We start from the raw sequence: 25,289 nt of genomic DNA, 5'->3' as shown, positions 1-25,289 counted from the left end.
CAGCATCTGCTTTTCAAACGCACTCAGTCCACTTATCAAACTAACGCTCTTCCTGTATCTTTTTTATAGGAAATGATTATGGTGTTCTTTTGCATAAACGTACGCAAAATGACACTTGCCACGATCATCTTAATCGGGTAAATCTCACCGAAACATGTCCAGGTCACATTTTACCTCAAAGCAAAAATATAAATAATGTGTGTGTGATTTTATATACACACACATTATTTTCCATTTTTGCTTTGAGGTAAAATGTGACCTGGACATCAGCACTATATATATATATTATATCATGTAATGACTTTCATTGCCTCAATTTACTATAATAATAATAATAATAAACATAAGTTAAAGCAGTAGAACCTTTGCTATATAAATATATGCTTAAAAAATAGGCAGCGTTAAAATATTATTTTTTTGTGTGAAAATTATTATGTTGTTCTTTTGTATAAACAAATGCAAAATGACACTTGTGATTATCTTAGTGCAGTAAATCTCATGTCCAGGTCACATTTGGAACTATGGAGTGCCGCAGGGATCTGTGTTAGGCCCTCTGTTATTTTCAATATATATGATGCCACTTGGAAATATTATAAGGAAACATGGAATAAGTTTCCATTGTTATGCTGATGACACTCAAATATATATTTCATCACGGCCGGATGAAAACGCAAAATTTTCCAAATTGACAGAGTGTGTTAAAGATATAAAAGATTGGATGACGCGTAATTTTCTTTTATTAAATCCAGACAAGACAGAGGTAATACTTATCGGTTCAAAAAACCGCCCACAAAACCTCGCACAATACAACTTTAACATCATAGGATGTCCTGTTACTTTATCCTCTACAGTAAAAGACCTGGGTGTTATACTCGATTGCAACCTGTCTTTTGAAAATCATATTTCATATGTTACAAAAACAGCCTTTTTCCACCTTAGAAACATTGCTAAGCTACGTAATATGCTATCAGTTTCTGATGCAGAAAAGTTAGTTCATGCATTCATGCATTCATGACCTCGAGACTGGATTACTGTAATGCTTTATTAGCTGGTTGTCCTGCATCCTCAATAAACAAGCTACAGTTAGTCCAAAATGCCGCCGCTAGAGTTCTTACGAGATCAAGAAAATATGATCATATAACACCGATTTTATCATCACTGCATTGGTTACCTATAAAGCTCCGTATTAATTATAAGATATTGCTACTGACTTATAAAGCCCTAAACGGCTTAGCTCCAGTCTATTTAACGGATCTTCTATCACCCTATAATCCATTGCGCTCTTTAAGATCACTAAATTCAAGGCTTTTGGTCATACCTAGGATATCCAGAACCACCAAAGGAGGGAGAGCATTTTCACATTTGGCTCCAAAACTCTGGAATAGTCTTCCTGATACTGTTCGTTGCTCAGACTCGCTCTCCCAGTTTAAAACTAGATTAAAGTCGCATCTCTTCAACCAGGCATTCTTATAATCCTACAGTTCAAACTACAATCCGGCCTCTAGCTCATAAATGCCAGAGGAGAACTGGCCCCCGACTGAGCCTGGGTTCTCCCAAGGTTTTTTTTCTCCATTAGGTCACCTGATGGAGTTTTAGGACACCATTAGGTCACTTGATGGAGTTTTTCGGTTCCTTGCCACTGTTGCCTTTGGCTTGCTCAGTTGGGGATATTTTGGGGATACTTAATTTAATTTTATCAATCAATAAATTCCTCTTGAAAAAAACTTTGTTGTATTATTTTAATTTAATACTGTGAAGCTGCTTTGATACAATCTGTATTGTGAAAAGCGCTATACAAATAAACTTGACTTGACTTGACTTGACATTTGACCTCTAATTAATTACCTCTAATTACATTTTTTTACATAAAGAAAATGAAACCTACTGTATGTTTAGGACCATGTAGTTTTTTTAAATGTAGATTTCTTTCTTTCTTTTGACTATTTCTTTCTTTAAGCTTCTTTAATATTATTTCACATACCCCTGCATTACATTTCTTTGGATATTTTTTATAGTGAGTCTCATTACAGCAACATTTACTATAATATAGCCTAATTTTTATTTAAAAATATAATAAATTAAAGCCGTACAACCTATTCTGTATAAATAATGCTCTTATAAATAGGCAGCAGAGGTCATTTTTTTTATTCATATAGTTTGATTTTGTGAAGTATAGTTTTTGACAGGTTTCGTGAGACTCACCCAGTCACATGACCTCATTTGTCGACCCGTTGTGGTTGAAACTTCGCCAGCTCCTGAGGGCAGCATGGAATAACAATGCCAATACTTTCACAGAGTTCTTCTGTGAGATATTGAGAGATCTGTATGCATACCAGGCCGTGTCATTCATTCTGTGCTGTAGTGCAATGGTGGCAGTGTGGACATGTGTGTACATCGCCTCTGGTGGTGGCAGAGATTGTTTCGCCTCTGTTGCAGTGCATTAGACTCAGACACTGACGGGTTTCTGGTTGACACACTCGGAAAGGCTTCTTGTGTACGAGCTGCAGTAATGGGGATGCTGAAGCCACAGTCGAATGGCCTGTCAAAGACAACCTGGCTCGGCATACTAGATCTGACTGTGCCCTTCTCCCATCCCTGCCACTTACAATTTCAGTGAAACTCTCCTACCGCCGACCCATTTTAACAACCTCTAGCACTGTTTTCCTACACACAGTGCTGTCCTGTTATGCCTGAAAAAACTATATTCTCATTTTAGAGGACACCTAGACTTCTGTGATTTCTGAAGAAAATCGGAGATGTTTTTTCCACTGCAAAACTGTTTGCTATGTCGTCCTGGGTGGTTTCTAGGGTGTTCTGAGTAATTGCTAAGCTGTTGCTAGGGTGATTTAAGCGGTTGCTAGGTGGTTCATATATGGTTAAGTGGTTGCCCCTGCAAAACGTGCAACTAGTTGTAGTTTTACAGTTGCAAGAGTATTCTGTTGATTTCAGTGCTATTTTGAGTGGGTGCTAGGGTGTTTTGGGTGGTCGCTAGGTGGTTACTAGGGTTTTCAAGTGGTTGTTAGGGTGTTTTAAGTGGTTGCCCATGCAAAACCTGCAGACGGTTGTAGTTTTGCAGTTGCAAGATTGTTCTGTTGGTTTCTAGGCCATTCTGAGTGGTTGCTAGGGTGTTTTGGGTGGTTTCTAGGTGGTTACTAGGTTGATCAAGTGGTTGCTAGGTTTTTTTTTTTAGTGGTCGCCCTGCAAAACTTGCAGCCAGTTGTAGTTTTGCAGTTGCAAGATTGTTCTGTTGGTTTCTAGGCCATTCTGAGTGGTTGCTAGGGTGTTTTGGGTGGTTGCTAGGTGGTTACTAGGGTTTTCAAGTGGTTGTTAGGGTGTTTTAAGTGGTTGCCCCTGCAAAACTTGCAGCCAAGTTGTAGTTTTGCAGTTGCAAGATTGTTCTGCTGGTTTCTAGGCCATTCTGAGTGGTTGTTAGGGTGGTTGCTAGGTTGTAACTAGGGTTTTCAAGTGGTTGTTAGGGTGTTTTAAGTGATTGCCCCTGCAAAACCTGCAGCCGATTGTAGTCTTGCTGTTGCAAGATTGTTTTGTTGGTTTCTAGGCCATTCAGAGTGGTTGCTAGGGTGTTTTAGGTGGTTGCTGGGTGGTTACTAGGCTGATCAAGTGGTTGCTAGGTTTTTTTTTTGAGTGGTCGCCCTGCAAAACCTGCAGCCAGTTGTAGTTTCGCAGTTGCAAGAGTGTTCTTTTGTTCCTATGCTATTCTGAGTGGTTGCTAGGGTGTTCCCTTTCGAGGGAACTCGAACTGCGTCGGTGACGACACTAGGGGAACGCCCTTCAGCGTAGCGCGTCTGAATTTATGAATGAAACTCAGTCCAATCCTATTGGCGTTGCGTGATGACGTAGTGTGTGACGGCATATACGGATGTGTACAAAAGCACGCCGGCACACAGAAATGTCAGCTTTTTGCTATTCAGCAAGCGCTCTGTGTGTGTGAAAGTCAGTTCGTTCTATTTGGTGTTGTTTGTCTGTTCATATATATTACCACATCATGTCCAGTGTGCAGTTTAAAAAGTGCGTGTTCCCATGCCCTCGTTTTATTACGGCTGGGGACACACACGAGATGTGTGTGTCATGTTTGGGAATGCAGCACGCCCAGGCAGCCCTCGAGGGGGCTGCTTGCGGTCACTGTGAGACTCTTTCTATCAGAGTGCTGCGTTCCCGCCTGGCTTTGTTTTCTGAGGACGGCCAGATGCGCGCTCCCCGCGGTTCAGGTCCCGCATCTGCCGAGGCGATGCGGCGGCTTCAATCGTGGGGCTCGCAGCGAGAGCTTGCAGAGGGGATCGAGACTGCCGAGGCACTTTCTCGATCCTCATCTGAGAGTTCGGATTCCCCTATCCCCCGTTCGGGAGCCCGCCCCGCGGCTTCTCCCGTTCGGGATGTAGACCCAGTACTGCAGCTGTCTGATTCTGAGGAATTAGACGTGCTCAGTATTGTGGAGGGGGATCTAAATGAGACACAGCAATCTGTTCAGTCTGCACCAAGTTATGATGAGCTTTTGGAGGTTGTGACACGGGCTGTGGAAAAATTAGATATTAGTTGGCCGCAGGAGAGGCAGGAAGCACGCGTTAAAAGTAAACTAGACGAGCGCTTCCTGCAACACCGCGCACAGCCTCCACGCCGGTCTTTACCGTTCTTCCCGGATTTACACAACGAGTTGTGTAAATCCTGGAACAGGCCATTTTCAGCGCGCCTGTCTAACCCCCCAATGTTAAATTATAGTAATATTGTGGGGGTTAAGGAGAACGGATATGGGATGATGCCTCGGGTTGAGGAAGCTCTGGCCAGCTATCTTTCACCTGACCTTGCATCATCCCTTAAAACACCGGCACTGCCCACCAAGCCATGTCGTACTACATCTGCTTTGGTGGGCAGAGCTTATATGGCGGCAGGTCGGGCTGGTGCGAGCCTGCACACGATGGCTATCTTGCAGGCGTACCAGGCCGACCTGTTAAGAGAAATAGATCAAGGCGAGGGTCCTACTATGGAGGATATAGCTGAGCTTCGCAAAGCCACAGACCTGTCTCTCCGGGTTACCAAAGAGACGGCCCGTTCCATCGGTCGATCTATGGCAGCTCTGGTAACCACGGAGAGGCATCTGTGGCTTAACCTCTCAGGCATCAAGGAGAAGGACAGGGCCTTCCTCCTTGATGCACCCATTGCTACCACTGGTCTGTTCGGCGAGGCGGTTAATGCTGTCGTCGACAGATTTCAAGATACAAAAAAGCAGAGCGAAGCATTCAAGCAATATCTCCCACGCCGTTCAAGGTCTAGGAGGGCGGCTGCTAGAGATCAGTCACAGCCATCAGCCAGCTCCTCTTACCGCCAGAGCCAGAAAGGGAGTGTCGCTTCTAGAGGTCCCCCTCAAAGAGCTTGGGACTCTAGGCGGCGCTTTCACCCACAGCCTCCTGAGAAGGCGGATCTGAGGACCGTCATCCAGTCTAGGAAGGCAAAGGGAAAGAGGTCCTAACTCCTATGAGACCTCGGAGGGCCGCCCCCCCCGAGAGAGAGCGATTGAGGTCCCTTCTCTCGTTGGGCCCTCAGGAAGCTGGCGTCAGTATCCCGCCGTCTCTGACGCTTCGGGACACGCTAGCTTCCAGCGAGCACACGCTGGTCTGTCTGCCCCAAGGGCTTGCAGCCAGTCAGCGTTTGGGTTCGCACACCGTGAGTCGTTGTCGGTCTTTCCCTGCCGGTCCTCCGCTTCAGGGTGCCGTCAAGGACTTGCACAAAACACTGGACACCAGCCCCGAGGGGCTGGTTCCCTTGGTGAATTTTGCAGAGGCATGGCAAAACCTCGCGAATATTTCTCCATGGGTCCTGCGCACTGTAGAAATTGGGTACAGACTGCAGTTCCAGGTCCGCCCACCAAAATTCAGCGGGGTGGTCTGGACTTCAGTGCACCCAGAGCAGGGTCTGGTGTTGGAACAGGAAGTTCACTCGCTGCTGGAAAAAGGGGCCATAGAGCATGTTCCCCCACCAGTCAGGGAGTCCGGGTTCTACAGCCGGTACTTCATAGTTCCCAAGAAGGATGGAGGGTTGCGTCCAATTCTAGATCTAAGGCACTTGAACCAGTCTCTGAGGAGATTCAAGTTCAAGATGCTCACTATTCCCATCATCGTGAGTCAAATCCAATCCGAGGATTGGTTTGTCACGATAGATCTAAAGGACGCATACTTCCATATATCCATCCTTCCATGTCACAGGAGGTTCCTGAGGTTCGCTTTCGGGGGCGAAGCGTACCAATATCGGGTTCTTCCATTCGGCCTAGCACTCTCCCCTCGCACATTCACCAAGTGTATGGATGCAGCTCTGGCCCCGCTGAGGCTCCAGGGCATCCGTGTGCTGAATTACATCGACGACTGGCTAATCCTGGCCCAGTCTCGAGAGTTGGCAGTTCGGCATCGAGATGTCGTCCTTGGCCATATTCAGCACTTGGGGTTGAGGCTCAACACGAAAAAGAGCGTGTTGACACCCGCCCAACGGACGACGTTCTTGGGGGTGGTATGGGACTCGACAACGATGCAGGCACAAATGTCTCCTGCACGTATCGAGTCCATATTGACCACACTAAACAGGGTGAAGCTAGGCCACACCATCACAGTGAAACACTTCCAGAGAGTGTTGGGTCTCATGGCAGCAGCGTCCAGCGTGATTCCTTCTGGCCTTCTGCACATGAGAGCCCTGCAGTGGTGGTTGAAAGCCAAGGGGTTTTCCCCGAGGGGAAATCCTTTCCGCATGATAAGGGTTACGCGCAGATGCCTTCGTTCCCTATCAATGTGGAAGAAACCTTGGTTTCTGTCCCAAGGTCCCAAGTTGGGAGCGTTATGTCGCCGAATTACGATTTCGACAGACGCCTCCCTCACGGGCTGGGGCGCGGTCATGGACGGCCGCTTTGCGAGAGGTCTCTGGCAGGACCATCATTCCTCTTGGCACATAAATTGCCTAGAAATGTTGGCGGTGTTCCGGGCTCTGAGGAGCTTCCTGCCAGACCTCCACGGTCGCCATGTCCTTGTGAGAACCGACAACATGTCGGTGGTGTCTTATTTGAACCGCCAGGGGGGTCTGAGGTCGCGCCCTCTGTGCAGACTGGCGCATCAGATCCTCCTGTGGTCCCAGCGGAGACTATCGTCTCTCAGGGCGGTGTATGTCCCGGGGGACCAGAATCAGGGAGCAGACGTCCTGTCAAGGCAGGGGCTGAGGCCCGGGGAATGGAGACTCCACCCCGAGACGGTGGAGTTGATATGCGAGAGGTTCGGCCCGGTGGAAGTGGACTTATTTGCGTCTCGAGAGACGACACACTGTCCCCTGTGGTTCTCCCTCACGCATCCAGCCCCGCTGGGGCTGGATGCCATGGTACAGACGTGGCCGAGGCTACGTCTGTATGCTTTTCCCCCGATCGCTCTGCTCCCGGGAGTTCTGGAAAGGGTCCGTCGAGACGGTGTCAGTCTACTATTAGTAGCCCCGTCGTGGCCGGCCCGAGTATGGTTCTCGGATATCATATCACTCCTGGCAGGCCAGCCATGGCAGATCCCTCTGAGGAGGGACCTGCTGTCCCAGGCAGGGGGCTCAGTTCTCCACCCTCGGCCCGAGCTGTGGAAACTGTGGGTCTGGCCCTTGAGGGGGCACAGTACCTAGAAGCCGGCCTATCTACAGGAGTAGTTGAGACTATTCTCAGTTCCAGAGCTCCCTCCACGAGGAAGTTGTACGGCCTGAAGTGGAATGTATTTTCCATTTGGTGCAGAGAGCGTGGATTGGACCCAGTTAACTGCCCGGTGGCTTCAGTACTGGAGTTTCTCCATGACCGCTTTTCTGCTGGACTTACCCCATCCACACTCAAGGTTTATGTGGCTGCCATTGCGGCTTTCCACGCTCCTCTGAGTGACGGGCCTCTGGGGAGGCATCAGCTGGTCGTACGCTTCCTACGGGGAGCCTGGAGGATGAGACCTGCGACTCGCACCAGGGTTCCCACCTGGGACCTGGCAGTGGTCCTCGAAGCGTTGGCTGAGGCCCCCTTCGAGCCGCTGGAGTCGGCTGAGGCCAAGAACCTGACTCTCAAGATGGCTTTTCTCCTTGCCATCACCTCTCTTAAGAGGGTGGGAGATCTCCAGGCACTCTCGGTATCTCCTCAGTGCCTGGAGTTTGCTCCTGGGAGAGTCAAGGCCATCCTGCACCCCAGTTTGGGCTATGTCCCTAAGGTGCCAACCAATATGGCTAGGTCTACGGTTCTGCAGGCGTTTCATCCCCCACCTCATGTGACGGCAGAGGATGGAAGACTTCACCTGCTCTGCCCTGTCAGAGCATTAGACATTTATGTTCAGAGGTCTTCACAATGGAGGAAGGCGGACCAGTTGCTGGTGTGTTTCGGGTCCCCCAAGAAAGGGCTTCCCGCCTCTAAGCAAACCATCAGCAACTGGATCGTTCAGACTATTTCCCTGGCCTATCAGGTGCGCAATCTGCCTTCACCTATGGCCGTGAGGGCTCACTCTACTAGAGGCATGGCGTCCTCCAAAGCCCTCCTTTCAGGGACTCCTATCCATGACATATGTGAGGCGGCGGGCTGGGCCACTCCGCACACATTCATGAGATTCTACAGTCTGGACCTTCCCTCTACACCCGGTGCACGAGTGCTTTCGTCCTAAGTTGTGCCTGAAGACAGCTTCACACTAGGATGAGCGGGGTTCGTTGTGGTTTAGTGGGTATCTCGTTCCCCTAGTGTCGTCACCGACGCAGTTCGAGTTCCCTCGAAAGGGAACGTCTCGGGTTACGTATGTAACCCTTGTTCCCTGAGAAAGGGAACGAGACACTGCGTCGGTTCGCCACACCTCACCCCGCCTGGAGCACTTGCTTCATAGCAAAAGCTGACATTTCTGTGTGCCGGCGTGCTTTTGTACACATCCGTATATGCCGTCACACACTACGTCATCACGCAACGCCAATAGGATTGGACTGAGTTTCATTCATAAATTCAGACGCGCTACGCTGAAGGGCGTTCCCCTAGTGTCGTCACCGACGCAGTGTCTCGTTCCCTTTCTCAGGGAACAAGGGTTACATACGTAACCCGAGACGTTTTGGGTGGTTGCTAGGTGGTAACTTGGGTTTTTCTTATTAGTCCATTTCAAAAGAACCTACGACCAAGCCTCTTTATATCACCTGCTATGACTGTAAATCTGATTTATTTCCCCTCATAATTTATATTGTCCACCAGGCAAAAATTGTGCTTAGTAAGGCATCAGTGCATCTCTCTTTTTAAACAAACCCATATATGAACAATAGTAGTAGTAGTAGTAAAGCTTGCCTTCGCAAACACCGCTCATTAGTCATTATTATTATTATTATTATTATTATTACATAGACTTCAGGAGACTTTATGAAAACATAGTCTAATTATCCTGGGGGCTTTTTATTTGATTGCACCATTAAATCCAGACAGCATGCAATCTTTCCCGTTGTTTCTCTGAATAGAGTTGCTTATTACAGGATGACCAGAGTGCCGCAGAGCAGCAGAAAAACAAACAATAAAACGTCCCCGAGGAGAAACTCTTCTCTACACAGACTTTCAGAAGAAGATGAGCTTGACCTACTTAAGAACACTCATAAATTCAGCTTAGCGAGAGTGACCCGGCTCACAGCAACAACAAACACCAGCGTGCAGCAGGTGCACCAATGCTTTCATTTTGTTTTCTTCAATTATGCCAATACACCTTATTCATACATTTGTATGTGGCTTGCAGATTTAAGCCAATTACACCAATGGTCCAGTGCTGGAGGACAAAGACTATTGAGCCGCGGCCACACATTTAGCACGGATAATCCTTCTCTTCATTGTGTCGTGTGACTAACGAACCCTTGAGAGCTGAGTCTTAATAGGCAGCTAATATCCATACGACACGCACGCTCGTAAACACTGCATGTTTGGACGGTAAACAATAACCGATTATTGTGTATCTAACCGTGGGTGATTTATTCTTCACCACTATAAACAGCAGATGAGAGGGGCATCTGTATCTATTATCTTTACAGCGTTATCAGATTCACTCGTACAGTATTGTTCAGGCTTGTTTGTTCATTGATTTGTTTATTAGCCATTGCTAATGATGAATTATTGTGGCATGAGAGCATGTAATATGATGTTATCTTACATCCAGCATTGGCAGATGCTTCGCCATGGTTGAAGCTCATTGGTTATCAACTGGAGTTTGTATAATAGGAGAAAAGATTTTAAAAGATAATGTGTTATTCGTCATTTTTCAATGTCTTAAGAATAAAGGTTGTTCTACGGTTCTTGGAAATAACTTTTTCTTTTATTTTTCTTTGGTTGAATAGGATTCCAAAATTGAGCTGTTTGATTCTTTGAAGAAGTTTATAAAAATTTTGGTTTGTCAACTTTTAAGTAAAGTCAAGGTTTTTGTTAAAGGGGGGGTGAAATGCTATTTCATGCATACTGAGTTTTTTACACTGTTAAAGAGTTGGATTCCCATGCTAAACATGGACAAAGTTTCAAAAATTTAATTGTACGTTTGATGGAGTATTTCTGTGCCAAAAAGTTTTTTTCGAGTATGGGCCTGTGTGACGTCAGATGGGGCGGAATTTCCTTATACGGGTCCTAAGGGCACTTCTCCCGGAAGCACCCGTAGACCAGAGCGAGAGAGCGAAAGCAGTAACTTACGCCCATCAAAGCGCTGTGGATCATCACACGGATCCCGATCGAGACGAAAACACTGGAATTTTCTTAGCAATGCTAGAACGCACATCAACCGATCACTTGTTTAGTGTTCATGTAAACACTACATTTAGTTCTGCCAGAAAGACTCGGGAGAATAAATACTTGTAACAGTTATGCATTTATTGACAGCCCAGCAAGCAATGTATGCAATAAAGTTCTTTGGCGTAGGCCCCGTCCGTAACTCGCAATCCGAGGGTACGGATTCAGCATTTCCTGCCTGAAGAATAAGGCAGGGGCGCAGCCGACCCCCTGTGAGGTATTGGAAGGGACCATCCTGGTGGTGGTGGGGAGGTTGATGGGGAAGGGACCATCATAGGTGATAAGGAGATTAGAGGGAAGAACCCGTCTTGGTGGAGGGCAGAACCATCTTGGTGGTGGTGGGGTGGATGGTGGCGAGTGAAAGCGTCAGCATCTGCGAACTCAGACAAGTGTAAGTACGGGTCTTTTATACTTCTAGTATTAGAACGTGATTGGATAGATGAGAAGGTAGTAAGTGACGCAACAATTGAGTCTTCCTGACAGAACTTTACGCTAAGCTTTCATATTCACCAATCGGAATTAATTCAGTCCTACTGAATCAAAAGGTGTGCATGTAAACAAAAAGAATGGCGACGAGAAAGCAAAAGCCGTATCCCGGATATTTTGGGCGATCTCGAAATCCCGGCCGGACATGTCCTGGAATATGGTCACCCTACTCTATAGGTACTCAAGATTAACATGAGATTGACTGAAACTGAGTGTTTCACCCCCCCTCTAAAGTAAAAGTAAAGTAAAGCCAGCATGAAATAAGCGTTTGCTTTCTTAAAACACATTCTTGATTTTTTTTATTGTTTTCTTGATTTTTCTTGATTAATAATCAATCAGCGCACATTATTGTGCAGAAAAAAAACATTTGTTCAACATAATCTTTCATCAAAAAACAATGTTTCCATTTCCAAAATGACCTTTTTCCGGAGAATCTGGAGCGAACCAGCAAGTTTTCATGATCCAATAATTTCCTGATGGACATAATCAAGTTTCTTTCTAAAAGCGGAATTAAGGCCCGTTCACACCAAAGACGATAACGATAAAGATAACGATGAAGATATAGTTCTAAAAATCGTTCTCAATATTAAAGAATAGCAGAGTTCACACCACAGCTATAACGATAACAATATAGAGAAACGATTTTTCATGTGTTCATGTCAATGCAAGGCAAATGGCGCTTATACAGACATTGTCCGGGAAGCAGACACTAGGGCTGCAACAGACGATTATTTTGATAATCGATTAATCTAACGATTATTAGAACGATTAATCGACTAATCATCGATTATTCCACCGACTAATCATTAAGTTTGGAACGATTATTCAGCTTTTTCAATGAGTTAAAACACTGAGTTATACATATTCTAACAATAATATAAAAAAAGAAAATCACTTCAGCTTTTGAAATGGTTGTTTTAATGAACTTTGAGCAACTAAACAGGTCATTCTCTTTAAGTTCTCAGATTTCTGTCCAACTCAAATCACACACAAATGCTCTCTAAACATTGTTTAAATATTCTGTTCTCTTTCAATAGAAAAAAATGTACAGAAATGAATATGCTGCATTACAGGCAAACTTAATCTGCAAACAATTATTATAAGAATAAAATAAAATAAAAATTGACATGACAATTGAGCTGACAGAGACATTCTCATTCACCTTTTAATTTACAGTATGAAAAAGTAACTGACATGATATTCTTCATAACATCTCCTTTTGTAGTCTTCATGAATATGGAACAAAATACAGGCAAGTGATAAGATAAAATAGCGTTGTATAAAAGCGCTATATAAATGAAGATGACTTGACTTGACCTGACATTCTTTTCAGATTTTCTGGTGCTCGAAACATGTACTTTCCAGGAATTTCTTCAGTTTATTGCGGTTGTTGTGGCAGCAAGATTCAAAAAGTTCCTGTTGAATTCAGTCACTCTTTTTAACAATGGGTTCCTGTGGAGACTGGAACAAGACGGCATCCAAACGAAAGTTAGAATCTAATATCTAATATCCCGTTTATTCCGATTTTTTTTCGTATTATGAAAGTAAAATGGTTGAAAATGTCATTTCATGTGGTAAAAAGTGAAGCCGTCCTGAGTTTCACAAAGTGCCTGAATGTTTTCTAAACTCACAGAAGTTCCTGTTGGAATCAGGGAATATAAAAGGCTATAAAAGGCTTTCCTCTTTGGAAAGTTGTTTGTTAGAGAGAGTGACACACCAAGGCTCTGTCTATTTCAAAGGACAAAAAAAAAAGTCCTTCCGCTGAAAGGCGTCTTCATGCTAACAATTGAACATGCTGTAACCTTCAGCAGTAACATCATAAATAAAGAAATAAACACAACTGCAAGCAAGCATCATGTACATGCTGTTTATCTTTCACTCTTCATGCATCCTCAGAGTCGTTAACATTATTCAAACGATTAACCACCTAATTGAAAATAATAGCCTCTGGCTATGCAGTAACGATCTGTGAGTTTCACACTCGGCTCAGACTCACTGTTTCAGTCTGTGGGGATCATTTACCATTTATTATTCCTCTTCCGATCTCATGAGGATCCGGGTGGAGTTGAGATGGCCGTTAGGAGATATTCTCCACACCAGCAGGGAAATACCCTCTGCATTTAATAAAGGGCTCTGCGTGTGATAACGCTACTCGTATGCAGATTATTTTCTCATTTATTTCTATGCTGTTGATTTAATAAACCAGTAAGCCTCTGCATCACGTTGTGTGTAACAATACCTCATAAACAAGCGTCCTCGAGTGGCTTATTGCTTCTATGCTGCAAAAAAATTAGTACAAATATTGTTTTAATCTTGTTTTCCTCTACAAATAAACATTCTTTGATCAAGAACACATTTACTTGAGGAGCAAAATTACTTTAGATGTTAGATCTTGTTTTCTGAAAAATTTATCAAAACAGTTTTGTTAGTTTTAACAAACATAAATAAAAATGTATTAAGTTTATTTTTCTGACCACATTGGCAGATTTCCTCCAGTAAAAACCCACTTAATTTTGAATATATTATTTTAAATAATCTCATCTAACATAAAAGTTTGTAAATATAATGTAGTATAATATATGTGTGTGTGTGTATATGTATATATATATATGTATATGTATATATGTATGTATGTATGTATGTATGTATGTATGTATGTATGTATGTCTGTATGTCAAATTGATTAATTGCATCTAACACAAGTTTGTAAATGTATAATTTGTGTGTGTGTGTGTATATATATATAAATAAAGCAAGACTTAATATATCTTCCTCATGGAAATGCATCTTGATTTAAGAATGTTTAGATATTTGTACTGGAAAACAAAACATAAATAGTGATTTGGAAAATTAATTTTCTATAGTATATTAAATGACGGCAACAGCAATACATTATTTTTAAAAAAAATCACAGATTTTTCTTTTTTAAATAAAAAGTTAACTATCTTAACTAAAGATTTGTTGACTCATTAATATAGAATCTCCAGTTCATATGACTGGGACTATGGCTCAGATTTTTTTTACTATCATAAATTGAAGCTCTTGTGCATCTGAAGTGACATTTTCATCCTGCAAGTCATTCCTCACCTTCAGTTGTTGCTCTGGGTTTCAAATGAATCCTTAAATCTTTTCTACATCACGTTGAATTGAATGGATGCCACATCTATCCGCTGTACAGCAGCCACACAGACCTCATAAAGCCCTCAGCTACACATTTACATCCCCGGCTCTCGCAGCGATACGCATGCCCATCGCTCTTCCTTCTCTCATTCCTTCTTCACGCCACTCTCGTTTGCTCGTTCACTTCATGCAGGCTGTCTATCTGAGCTTTCCTCCTGAAACACAGCTTGATTATTCACCCTCGTCTGATTGCTGATTCTGTCAGAAAGCATTTTTCTCCATGAATTATTCCTTTAAGTGAGTTAAAGGGATTATTGTTACCCTGGTCATCTCATTGCCCAAAAATGTTTGGACTGAACATTAATTGTATAGCGCTATAGTTTGTTAACAGTGGACTTTAGTTTTGTAACTAGTTTTATTGCACCTCATTAAGCAGAACATTTCTATAATTTGTTGAAAGATTAGAAATATTGCCTATAAAGCAGTCAATAAAGTTGTTTTTAGTTAAAAAAAAATTATAATATTTAGCAATAAAAACACTTGTTTAGTACAAATGTTGTGTGATAACTTGCACAAATTCAAAGTTTGCATGAAACGGAACTTGCGAAAGTCTTTTCTTCGCTATTGTGACGTATATCCTAGTGAAACGGCTTCTGGAAAAATAATATATGGCGGGATTTTGATTTCATCCTTGGGAATTGATTGTATCATAGTTAGGCGTTGCTAACTAGGCCTGTTTACACCTGGTGTTAAGATGTGTTTTTGTTGATCAGATCACAAGTAGACGAGAGACACATTCCTGTTTACACCTGGTGTTTTAATCCGTCTCTTTTGTCCACTTTCAGCCACTTTCAGTCACTTCTGTCCTGATTTCTTAGAGGGGAGGGTCTATGGGCGTTTTCAGATCTTTGATCTAATGGATAAAATAAGCTCACGCAATGAACAAATGAACGTGACCGGAGATGACGGAAAAACACACGGAGACAAACAGCTTTAGTTTCTGCTTTGACAGCCGAACGAAATCAGGAATAGTGAGAGAACATTGTGCTTGAAATGTTTTTCATCTCAAAACCAAACTTGTGTCTTCAGCCGACAGTTTAAATCCCGTCTGGCTAGAGCGTTTCCCATAATGTTCAGTCATTAGGTCAGTAGACGGAGAGAAGATGGTCTTTTGTGGCGGTTTGAACACATTCGACCTCATGATAGTTTACACTACGAAAACAATCCAATCAAATGTGTTTTCAACTACCTCTAACCAGACGCGATGCGATAAGATTCCAGCGACAAATAATGTCTGTCCACACTAGACGCGACGCGACTGCGAGATGCGTCTAAATCAATCAAAACCCACAGCCAATCAGAACAGCGTGTGGGCAGAGTCAGCCAATCAGAACAGCATGTGGGCGGAGTCAGCCAATCAGAACAGCACGTGGGCGGAGTCAGTCAATCAGAACAGCCTGTGGGCGGAGTCTTGTGGTCTTGACGGCACTTGCAAGAAAATGGAGAAGTAGCTACATAATCAAATTCACGAATATTACACCATTTAAACATTATTAAAAACACATGGGCTACTGATTTAAATTGATTTACAATCTTTGTCAAAGAATACACTTGTTTGTTCACAGTTTGAACGTTCTTGTTTCCATTTGTTTAATTTCAAGATCTGAGGTGAATTATCCATTGTGATAATTGATAAATGATCAATTAAATGATATTCAAAGTCACATTACACGCTTTTAACATTAAATTAAGCACATAAACAGTACCTGAGATTATCATCGCCACACTTTGTGTTTGTTGTTCAAGCGCGACGTCACAGAAAAATAGAAACCGTTTCTGACATAGAATCGTCGCGTGTCGCCGTCGCGGCCGGTTAGGACAAACACTCTGATTAACATGGAAAAGAACCTTTTATCGCGTTGCGTCATCATATGTAGTTTGGACACGGTGTTACACCTGTATTTAGCGCCGTCCACTTGTGATCCGATCGACCAAAACACATCTGAATACCAGGTGTAAACAGGGCCTAAATGGAGAATGTCAGTTTGCAGTCATTTGTGGAGTATATTTAGTCTCACCATCCGCCGAGACGCACGTCATGAAAAGAACAGATGGCTTTCTGGGGGGGAGGGAAGGTTAAAGTTTTGCACATGAATTAAAAATAATGATGTGCACGGATAAATAATTTACAAGAAACACTGTTATATTCTGTAATGGTAAATTCTGATGTGATGGTGACTTTAGTATTTATTGTTCAAATCATGAACTGTAGGGTATGAGCAATAGTAGTGATACTTGCATTAGCAAATTCCACTAATGAATCCGCGAGAACAGAGAAATCCCCTGAGCTATGAAAGAGCAATAGACTTTATGAATCACGAGTTTTGACCTTGGACGGGTGCTGGGGTGAACATGCGTTCTGCTATTGTGGATTCACAGCGTCATGCTCTACTGAGATGTGTAAAAAGGATTGAGAGCTTTTGCAAATCTTTCTCTTGGTTCACACACACATTCCACTGACCGTTACGACTCTATTCATTTCAGTGCTTTACAGGAGCCGTATTTCACTCTTTTGTAGTATTTTCCTTTTCCATTACACGCTTCGAATTAAAGTTGTCTTGTGATCTCTGTATTGATTGGTTACCATCTGCATACTGTTCTGTTATTGGCTGCTAAATACCGCATAGCTGATGATGTGTAAATGTGAGTTGTTGTCTATAAACTTTTACCTCACCAGCAAAACTTTTATGCCCCCTTGAATATATTGTTGTATAAATATCTGAACATGCAATATATCAAAAGAAAGAACAGACCCTTTGCTTTTAAACAAACAAGCAAAAAACATAAAAACATTTAATTCTAGTATCATGCATTTTTTATCAACACTTGAATGTAAGTTTAATTTTAAAAAAGCACCATTTTAAAGAAAAAGCTGAGAAAATCGCGTTTTTGTCGAAGATTACGTCCGAATCGGATTCAGAGCGATGATCGAAACACAGATGCAGTCGATCGAGTCCATCAACACCTCAAAGCTTCAGTCGTTTCCTCTTCATGGGTTCAACATTTCATTCAGTAACATCAGACAGTTTTGATTTATATGCTGTTTAATGTTTGATAATCGTGTTATTTTACAGCAACGCTTCTATCGCTTGTTTCTGCTTCTTCTTCCCCTGTGTCTTTAAGAAGATGCGTAATAGCGCCCCCTACCTTATAACAGTGAAAACATGGATTGCCGGAAAATTCTGTTTAAGTCCCCCTGTAGTCAATAATTGTATACCTTGTAACTCATCTTTGATCACCAAAATGACATATTTAAGCGTTTTTTCCGTGAATTTTTTTTCTTCATGCCTTAAAATATCTTGAATGTAACTCGACACCCTCGCCTCATTTAGTATTCGTGGTTCTATGAATATGCAAATGAGCCCCGCTCAGAGATCCACTGGTTGACGATCACACGTTGATCTGATTGGTTACAAGGTAGTTTGTGACGTCAGAAACACCAGCGATTTCAAAGCGTGTTTTTGAGACTGTCTTTGGTTCACTGCAGTTTTAAGGAGAAAATACTCAGCAATGCTGTCGACTTATGAATTTACACATGGTTTGTCTTAAAGCACATTAAAAACACCACATAGACATATAAACAACATTAAAAGCTTGATTTTCACCACGGGGGACTTTAATAGCAGGGATTGAGTTAACTTGGTTATGGTTGCAACATCAATTAACGACCCATTTTTTTTGCTTGCTTTTTTCGTAAACAGTCTGGATGGACTGAGAAAGTAGCATTGCATTTATAAATATTAATGTGTCTACATAGCAAGAGCGAATCCTGTTTTCCAAGCTATACCCCCTTTAAAACACTTAAACTCTCAAGGGTTATAATATATGCTGAGGTTTCGAAATGAATCATGAATTTCGCATTAATAACAAGTTTTATTTATGCCACTAATCCATCAGGCCCCAAAGAAAACTTATTACAGTATGTAGTTCATATTTTAAATGGTTGGTGATTGTTTAAGCTATCATTACGAGCACAGAAATAACAGTTGTACAGTGATATTGACAGGAGAAATGTTTGTTGTGGAGCTTTATCAGAATAGCTGGAGATCACTCAGCTCTGTTACACTGGCTTATTTTATGCTATTACCATGTTAATGAGAGTTTGCAGGATCGCTGAAGGGTGGTACGGTATCTCTCATTCCAGCTGACACTAGGGCTTCTTTAGTTTACGTCGCCTGACTCGCCTCACATGTCTAAAAATATAACCCGACTGGGAAGGCTTAGACGAAGATATTGCTTCAAACACAGAACCAACAAACCTGCCGACGGCACTTGTTGTAGTCATCTCTCCGGAGGTTTGACTGGGATTACAGTTGTGCTTTCTGGGACATATGGTGTTCAGTATCGAGAGCGACGCTTGCGACTGTAACTCACTGAGTTTCACAGCCAATCCTGAGCTAATGGAGAAAGACTCAAGTGTGCTTTTCAGTCTGACATGGAGGTTGATCTTCAGGTTGATCGTTCTGAAGAAAAAGCATCTCATTCTCGTTTTGCCAGAAACAATTATACTCTTTTAGAAGTGATTGCTACATATTTAATGGGTCTTAAATGCACCGAAAGAGCCATTAGACGATGTTTGTAGAGAACGATGGTGGAAATGGATGCAGAACAAACCCCTAGTGTAAGAATTTAACTACTAAATCCAACGTTTGTGACATGAATGAATCCTCAGATCATGAGTTTGATTAAATCCAGGGGCATGTGATCGATATATATCGATATTAGATTACACTTCATTTTGATAGTTCACTTCAGACATGCTACTTACTGTAAGTAAATTTGCAACTACATGCCAACTAACTCTCAGTAGAGTATTAGAAGACTGTTAGGGTTCGGGTTAGTTAATAAGTTGACATGTACAGTAGTTGCAAAGTTACTTATAGTTAGTAGAATGTCTAAAGTGGACCATCGAAATAAAGTGTTGCCGATATTGTGCCTATTTTACACAAACAGTTACATATTTATTAACTTACAAACACTTCCAAAATTAAAAAAACATTTAATAGAACGTGTTTCTCAATTGGGACATTCACAATATAGAAAGTATTTTTTGGTAAATTTGGAAAAAAAAAAAAGAAAAAAAAAAAAGAAGTCGTCAGATTGTCTTCAACAATCAATAAAGTCTTTCAGTATTTTGCGCTCTCTAAAATGTGCAAATCTAGTATCTGCACTCGGACACACACAACAAAATGTGTCTAACATTATAGTGTCAAAATAAATCTGCCTCTTTAAAATATATATGATGCATTGATATTCTTCAGTCATTAGTCATTTGGTTTGTATGAATACATCTTTATTAGTTTATGTAGGCCTAAGTGATCAGATGCACCATTTTCACCCGCTGGTCGATAAAACGGGAGAAAAAATCCCACCGATTTACGAGCCACCAGACCATAATATGTTGAGGGCGAACTCTTCTGACTAGGACTGGTAAGAAACCACCTAGCAACAACACAGAACACCTTAGCAACCAAATAGCAATCATCCACAACACCTTATAGGATCAAATCTAGTTTTTCCTGCTATGTAAATATCTGCTGCAATAATCATACTGGGCTAAAATTATACAGATGCAAGCCAGTTGGTGACATAGTTCTGTCATTAAATATCTCCCTTTGCTTCTTCGTTTGCCCTTGATTGTGTGTGTGTGTGTGTGTGTGTGTGTGTGTGTGTGTTATGAAGAAAGTCAACATTTCATTTTTTTTTTTAAGAAGGAATTCTCAGTATTTCACAGCGGTCGTCGTCTCTGATGCAGACTCTAACTGCAAAGCCATTATTGCTTTCTTTTACATTTCACCTTTAAATTGGTTATTTGTTCTGGCCATTTCAATTATAATGTTTATTAATATTTAGAATTTGCTTTTATTTTTATATTTTGAGTTGTTAATTTTAGTTTAATTTTTAGAAATTTAGTTATGTGCTTTTGTCATTTTATTATTATTATTATTATTATTTTTAAATATTGCTATTTAGGGTTTATTTCCGTTTTAGGTTTTTTTTTTTTGTTGTTTTTTTTTTTGTTGTGACCGTTCTAATTTTTGTTTAGTTAAAATGTTTCAACTAATATTAATATTTTATTTTATTTCACCTTAATTTCAATTCACAGTAATGTTTTTAATAGTTTTAGTTAATGAGTCTGAATGTGCATCTCAGTGATCATGACGGACAATGTCAGTAAAGATTACGGCGGCTTTTACCTTCAGTACAAAAGGTCTGGAAAAATGACCTCAGGTGATACTGATCCCGTGGGAATAGACCCGCTGTAAATATGTACGCAAATATTCCATCATTTCCTGTTTAAATGTAGTTTTCCGCGTTTTTCAAGTATGGAGGCGCTTGAATAAGCATCAGTTGCGTTCTAGACGCTGGAACGAGTCTGTGGCAAAACTCGTGTTTCACACACACCATTCAGATCAGAAGAAGATCGAACGCACTTGTTAGAGGCACGAAACATCTTTTAGCGTTAGCTAAGTGTCTATTACCAACACAATCCAATCTGAAGTTAATTAATACATCATTCGACCAGACATAGCTGTTTTATATATATAAATATAGGTTTATATATTTATATGTTTGCGTACGTGAAATTAGGAAGCAGCGTAACACACACATGACGACAGGAGTGATGGCGATGCGCAAATCGAGTTCTGCTAGTTTACTGAGATCTTATCCCGTGCGAATTGGCCATTAATATTACTGACGATTATTACTAATGATTACTATCCATCTCCCCTTGTAAAGTTAATCCCGTGCAAATAGGGCTATAGACGGCAAAGCAACACATTTGCATAATTGGATTCCACTTTAACATCATAACATGCTAATTTTGACATGCTAACACGATTCTCAAACTTATTGTGATTAGCATTCTTCATTTTTTGGGAAGTTAATCCAGCCTGTGATTCTGATAGATTTTTAAAGGTAAACTACACATAAGCATCAAAGCTTTCTCAGAAAAAAAATTATGGGGCCCTTAATTGCAATTCAAGTGGGAATCTATAAGTCCGAAGCGACATGGACACCGATCAACTGCGGAGAGGAAGAGCTGGAGGTGTCTTCTGTCAGACGGTGTTCTCCAGCTCAGCATTTGATGTAGATATCGAACCGAGTCAAGTGTGTGCGGGTTCAAGTATCCCCCCCCACCCCACCGCCGAGGACCCTTCTGCCCTCCCCCTCTCGGTTATAAACGTCTACATCATGGATGTGTTTCAGAGAATGCGATTCCCAAGGGAAAATACAGACTTGAATCGATGATCCTTGAATAACAACACGGACCGAACATCAGTCATCACACCCAAACACACATGATCTGTTGTTAATGGTGCTCATGTCAGACGGATGATAACATTGTTAATCTTCCGTGAGTAACATCTGTATTATCTGGTGAAGCAATTAAAGTCAAAATGAAATACTTTTTCTAATACACATTCCTGGTTTTATTGTGCAGGATTTATTGGTTATTCCGAAGCAAAATAAATTCTTATATTTGTATAAAAAAAAAAATTGGCTGATGTTACTAATCTCTCCTTTTTATTTTGTTTTATTTGCCGCTTATATAGAGACACTTTTAATCTCCTCAATTCAATTTCTAATGGATAAAATCATGCAAAAGTAAAAGAGTTGCAAGCATGGCATCACTTTATATCGATAGACATTCTACTAGAGCTGCACGATTCTGGATAAATTGAGAATCACGTTTTTTTTTCTTTTAAATAGAGTTAATAATTCTCCCATGATTCTGAATAGATGAGGTTCTGACAAAATGTTAATTTCTGCAGTCTATAAACATTTTTTTTTTATTAATTTGAATCAATTTGTTAAAAAATAAATCAGTTTGAGTGAATGATTCAATGACTCACTTTTTGGCCGCATTTATACTGCAGGTCTTGATGCCCAAGTCCGATTTGTTGACTATATATATATATATATTTTATTTTTTTTGACGACCATCTTACATCATCTTTTCAAAGTGACCCGTATCCGATATCTGCATTTACACGGTACACTTGCCGAAACAACCAAAGGTAGATGTACTGACCCGGAAAAGGAAGTAAAAATGGTTGCGATTTGCAGAGAACACAGATTAAATGATAATAGTGAGCCTAAGTCCCTCCCCTTCCGGTTGACCACCATGGGACCTTATTTTGGAAAAATACTGTATGGTTGTCAATGGAGAGAGACAACAAATATTTTGATCTCGTTTGAATTGTGCCCTGAATTACACATATGATGTTTGTCAATTTAAAAGATACATTTTAAAGTCAAGAAAGTCGCAGTTTGATGTAAAACTGTTGAGGTATAAGACTGTGAAAATACGTAATTACAAAGACTACAAACCCAAAAGGCGCACATGTGACGTCATAACCTTTTCTCTCAATGAGTGAAGCTAACTTTACTGAAGCTAACGTCTGTCATTTTTTCTATAGTCTTACGTTATAATCGTAACGTTACGCCGTCATGCCTGAGTGTTTTGTACCAGACTGCACACATACGGACATAGTGCGAGACGAGAGATGGAGTTCATTGAGCGATTTTCACATAAAACTAAATGTTACTCTTCTTTTTTATGACAAACTGCGACTTTCTTGACTTTCATAATTATCTTTTAAATTGACAAACATCATATGTGTAATTCAGGGCACAGTTCAGACGGAATAAAAAGATAAGTTGTCTTTCGCCATTGACTACCATACATATTTTTTCCGAAATAAGGTCCCATGAGCCGGAAGCGGAGGGGCGGGACTTAGGCTCTCTATACAATATGATAATATTGCTTTCTGCACCATCATTAAAGGTCAGCAAAACGAAAGAGGAGAGCCCTTGTGTCAGCCTGAATCATGTGATCACGATTGGTGTCCATATCATTCACCACCGTCACTTTTTCAATTACGCAAGACTCACATTGACGGGATTATCCGATCTGTCCGCCTACAAGGCAGACGCAAATGCACGAATCCGATTCATATCAGATTTATTTCCACATATGAATGAGGCCTGAAACCGATCTGAGAACATCGGATTCCATGTGCTTTTTTCCTGCTTACACGTTCATGGATCATATCCGATCTGTGTCACATGAGAGAAAAAAATCGGTTTTGGGTCGCTTGAACCAAATTATGTAAATGCGGCCAATAAGACACTTGCTTCTTTACTGAATGAATCAGCGTTTTTGAACGAATCTCTTAAATAAATGATTCAATTGCAAATACATTTTATAACAGCCACTTGTCGCCACCTACTGGTGTAACGATGTAATATATGCAATCATTATTTGAAGCCCCAAGTTACTTTCAAAAGGTGATTTGCTCAATTTTGATCATTACCGTAGACATCAGTGTTTATATCTGAACTATAAACTTTTATCCCAGTTCTTCTGTGATAATATGAATGTTTGCAACACTGTTTGAAAAGACTGTTTGTGAAGCTGTTTCATACCTATACATGATAACGGCTCTCTCTGGATCTGAATGTTCACTGTGATCGTACTTGTCAAAGGTTTAATAGACGTAAACAGTAAGTAACTTTGCAACTACATGCCTGCCAACCTATTCTACCAACCATAACCCTAACCTGAGAGTTTAGTGGACATGTAGTTGCAAAGTTACTTATAGTCCGTAGAATGTCTAAAGTTTAACATCGAAATAAAGTGTAACCACATGTTATCTTTGAAAGTAATGAAAGTGCCTCCTTCAAGAAAATTGACTGATGCGTCTCTACAGAGTCAGTCAAGGCATCTAGGAGAAGGTTAAGACTTAGCAAAAGCCAAAAAGATAACTCATGCCGTCTGATCCGCGAGATTAATCTTGTAAATGGCTTCTCGGTTATAAACAGGAACAGCCGTTGAGCGGTGAACAACAGTCCTGTGCTGATCCGATCTCTCCTGTAACTCCCGGGATTCCTCGACTGACAGATGAGTGATGAAACTGCTGATTTATTCCCTGAACCCTGTAATACTTCACACACCGGATTGGATGTTTTTTCACTTTCTGAAACATTGACATCCAGTAAGAGATAAATAACAGTCAGGGATAGGGTCGTGTGTGTCTGCTCTGTGAAGGACGGCCGGGATAATGGCGTAAATTGTGTATTTGCACACAAAAATTTGATAAATATCTGTACAAAACGGCATCTTCCTTGCAGAGTAAGTCAAGTAAGAGCGTTTGAAATGAAGAAAACAGTCTCTCTGAGTGACTTGACTACTGGCTCTTTTAATATACAGTCGATGAGTGTAAAGGAAAGTCGCTGCTGTGAACAGACATGAATATTTTAGCTCATCCTCCAGTGACGAAGAGACCCGTGTTCCTACACCGCAAGCCAAGGCAGGAGCTTTAACATTTGCAGAGAGCAACGGTACACCTATGATTAATTTACCATCTGGGCCACTGAAGAGTCATGTCTTTTAATGCAAGAAAAAACATTTTATACGCTGGGGAACTTAACATGGCAAAAAACATTAAAAAAAACATATACATATTTACAGTACGGTCTGTACTAAAAATTACTTGTGCATGAGATATTTAGAACAATAATCTAAATATTAGCTCATGCAAACGTAATTTTTTGTACATAATGTGTATATGTACAGTAAATATGTATACACTACCATTCAAAAGTCTCTTCTGCTCACCAAGGCTGGGTTTATTTGATCAAAAATACAGTAAAAATGGTGAAATATGTGAAATATTATTACAAATCAAAATAACTGTTGTCTATGTGAATATCTAGTAAAGTGTAATTTATTCCTGTGATCAAAGCTGAATTTTCAGCATCATTACTCCAGTCTTCAGTGTCACATGATCCTTCAGAAATCACTCTAATATGATGATTTGATGCTCAATAAACATTTATG

At 41.2% G+C, this 25,289-nt stretch overlaps 1 protein-coding gene and 2 long non-coding RNA genes across 4 annotated transcripts in view; 2 read left to right on the top strand and 1 right to left on the bottom strand.

The window, feature by feature from the left end:
• Positions 1 to 25,289, top strand: part of LOC309489756 (3',5'-cyclic-AMP phosphodiesterase 4D-like) — a 288,142-nt gene that overhangs the window by 43,120 nt on the left and 219,733 nt on the right. The gene's annotated exons all lie outside the window — the stretch shown is intronic.
• The window catches only part of LOC309489828, a 103,903-nt gene that overhangs the window by 71,094 nt on the left and 7,520 nt on the right, over positions 1 to 25,289 (bottom strand). The window lies entirely within an intron of this gene.
• On the top strand, positions 1,829 to 10,512 carry LOC309489829. The gene is made up of 3 exons (XR_014202528.1): positions 1,829 to 3,332; positions 3,630 to 3,732; positions 9,076 to 10,512. It is a non-coding gene; the product is annotated as an uncharacterized lncRNA (long non-coding RNA).

Source organism: Leuciscus leuciscus (assembly GCF_965113295.1).
Source record: "Leuciscus leuciscus genome assembly, chromosome: 24".
Classification (NCBI taxonomy): domain Eukaryota; kingdom Metazoa; phylum Chordata; class Actinopteri; order Cypriniformes; family Leuciscidae; genus Leuciscus; species Leuciscus leuciscus.
Note: the sequence above shows the minus strand (reverse complement) of the source record. Positions and strands in the feature narration are given on the sequence as shown.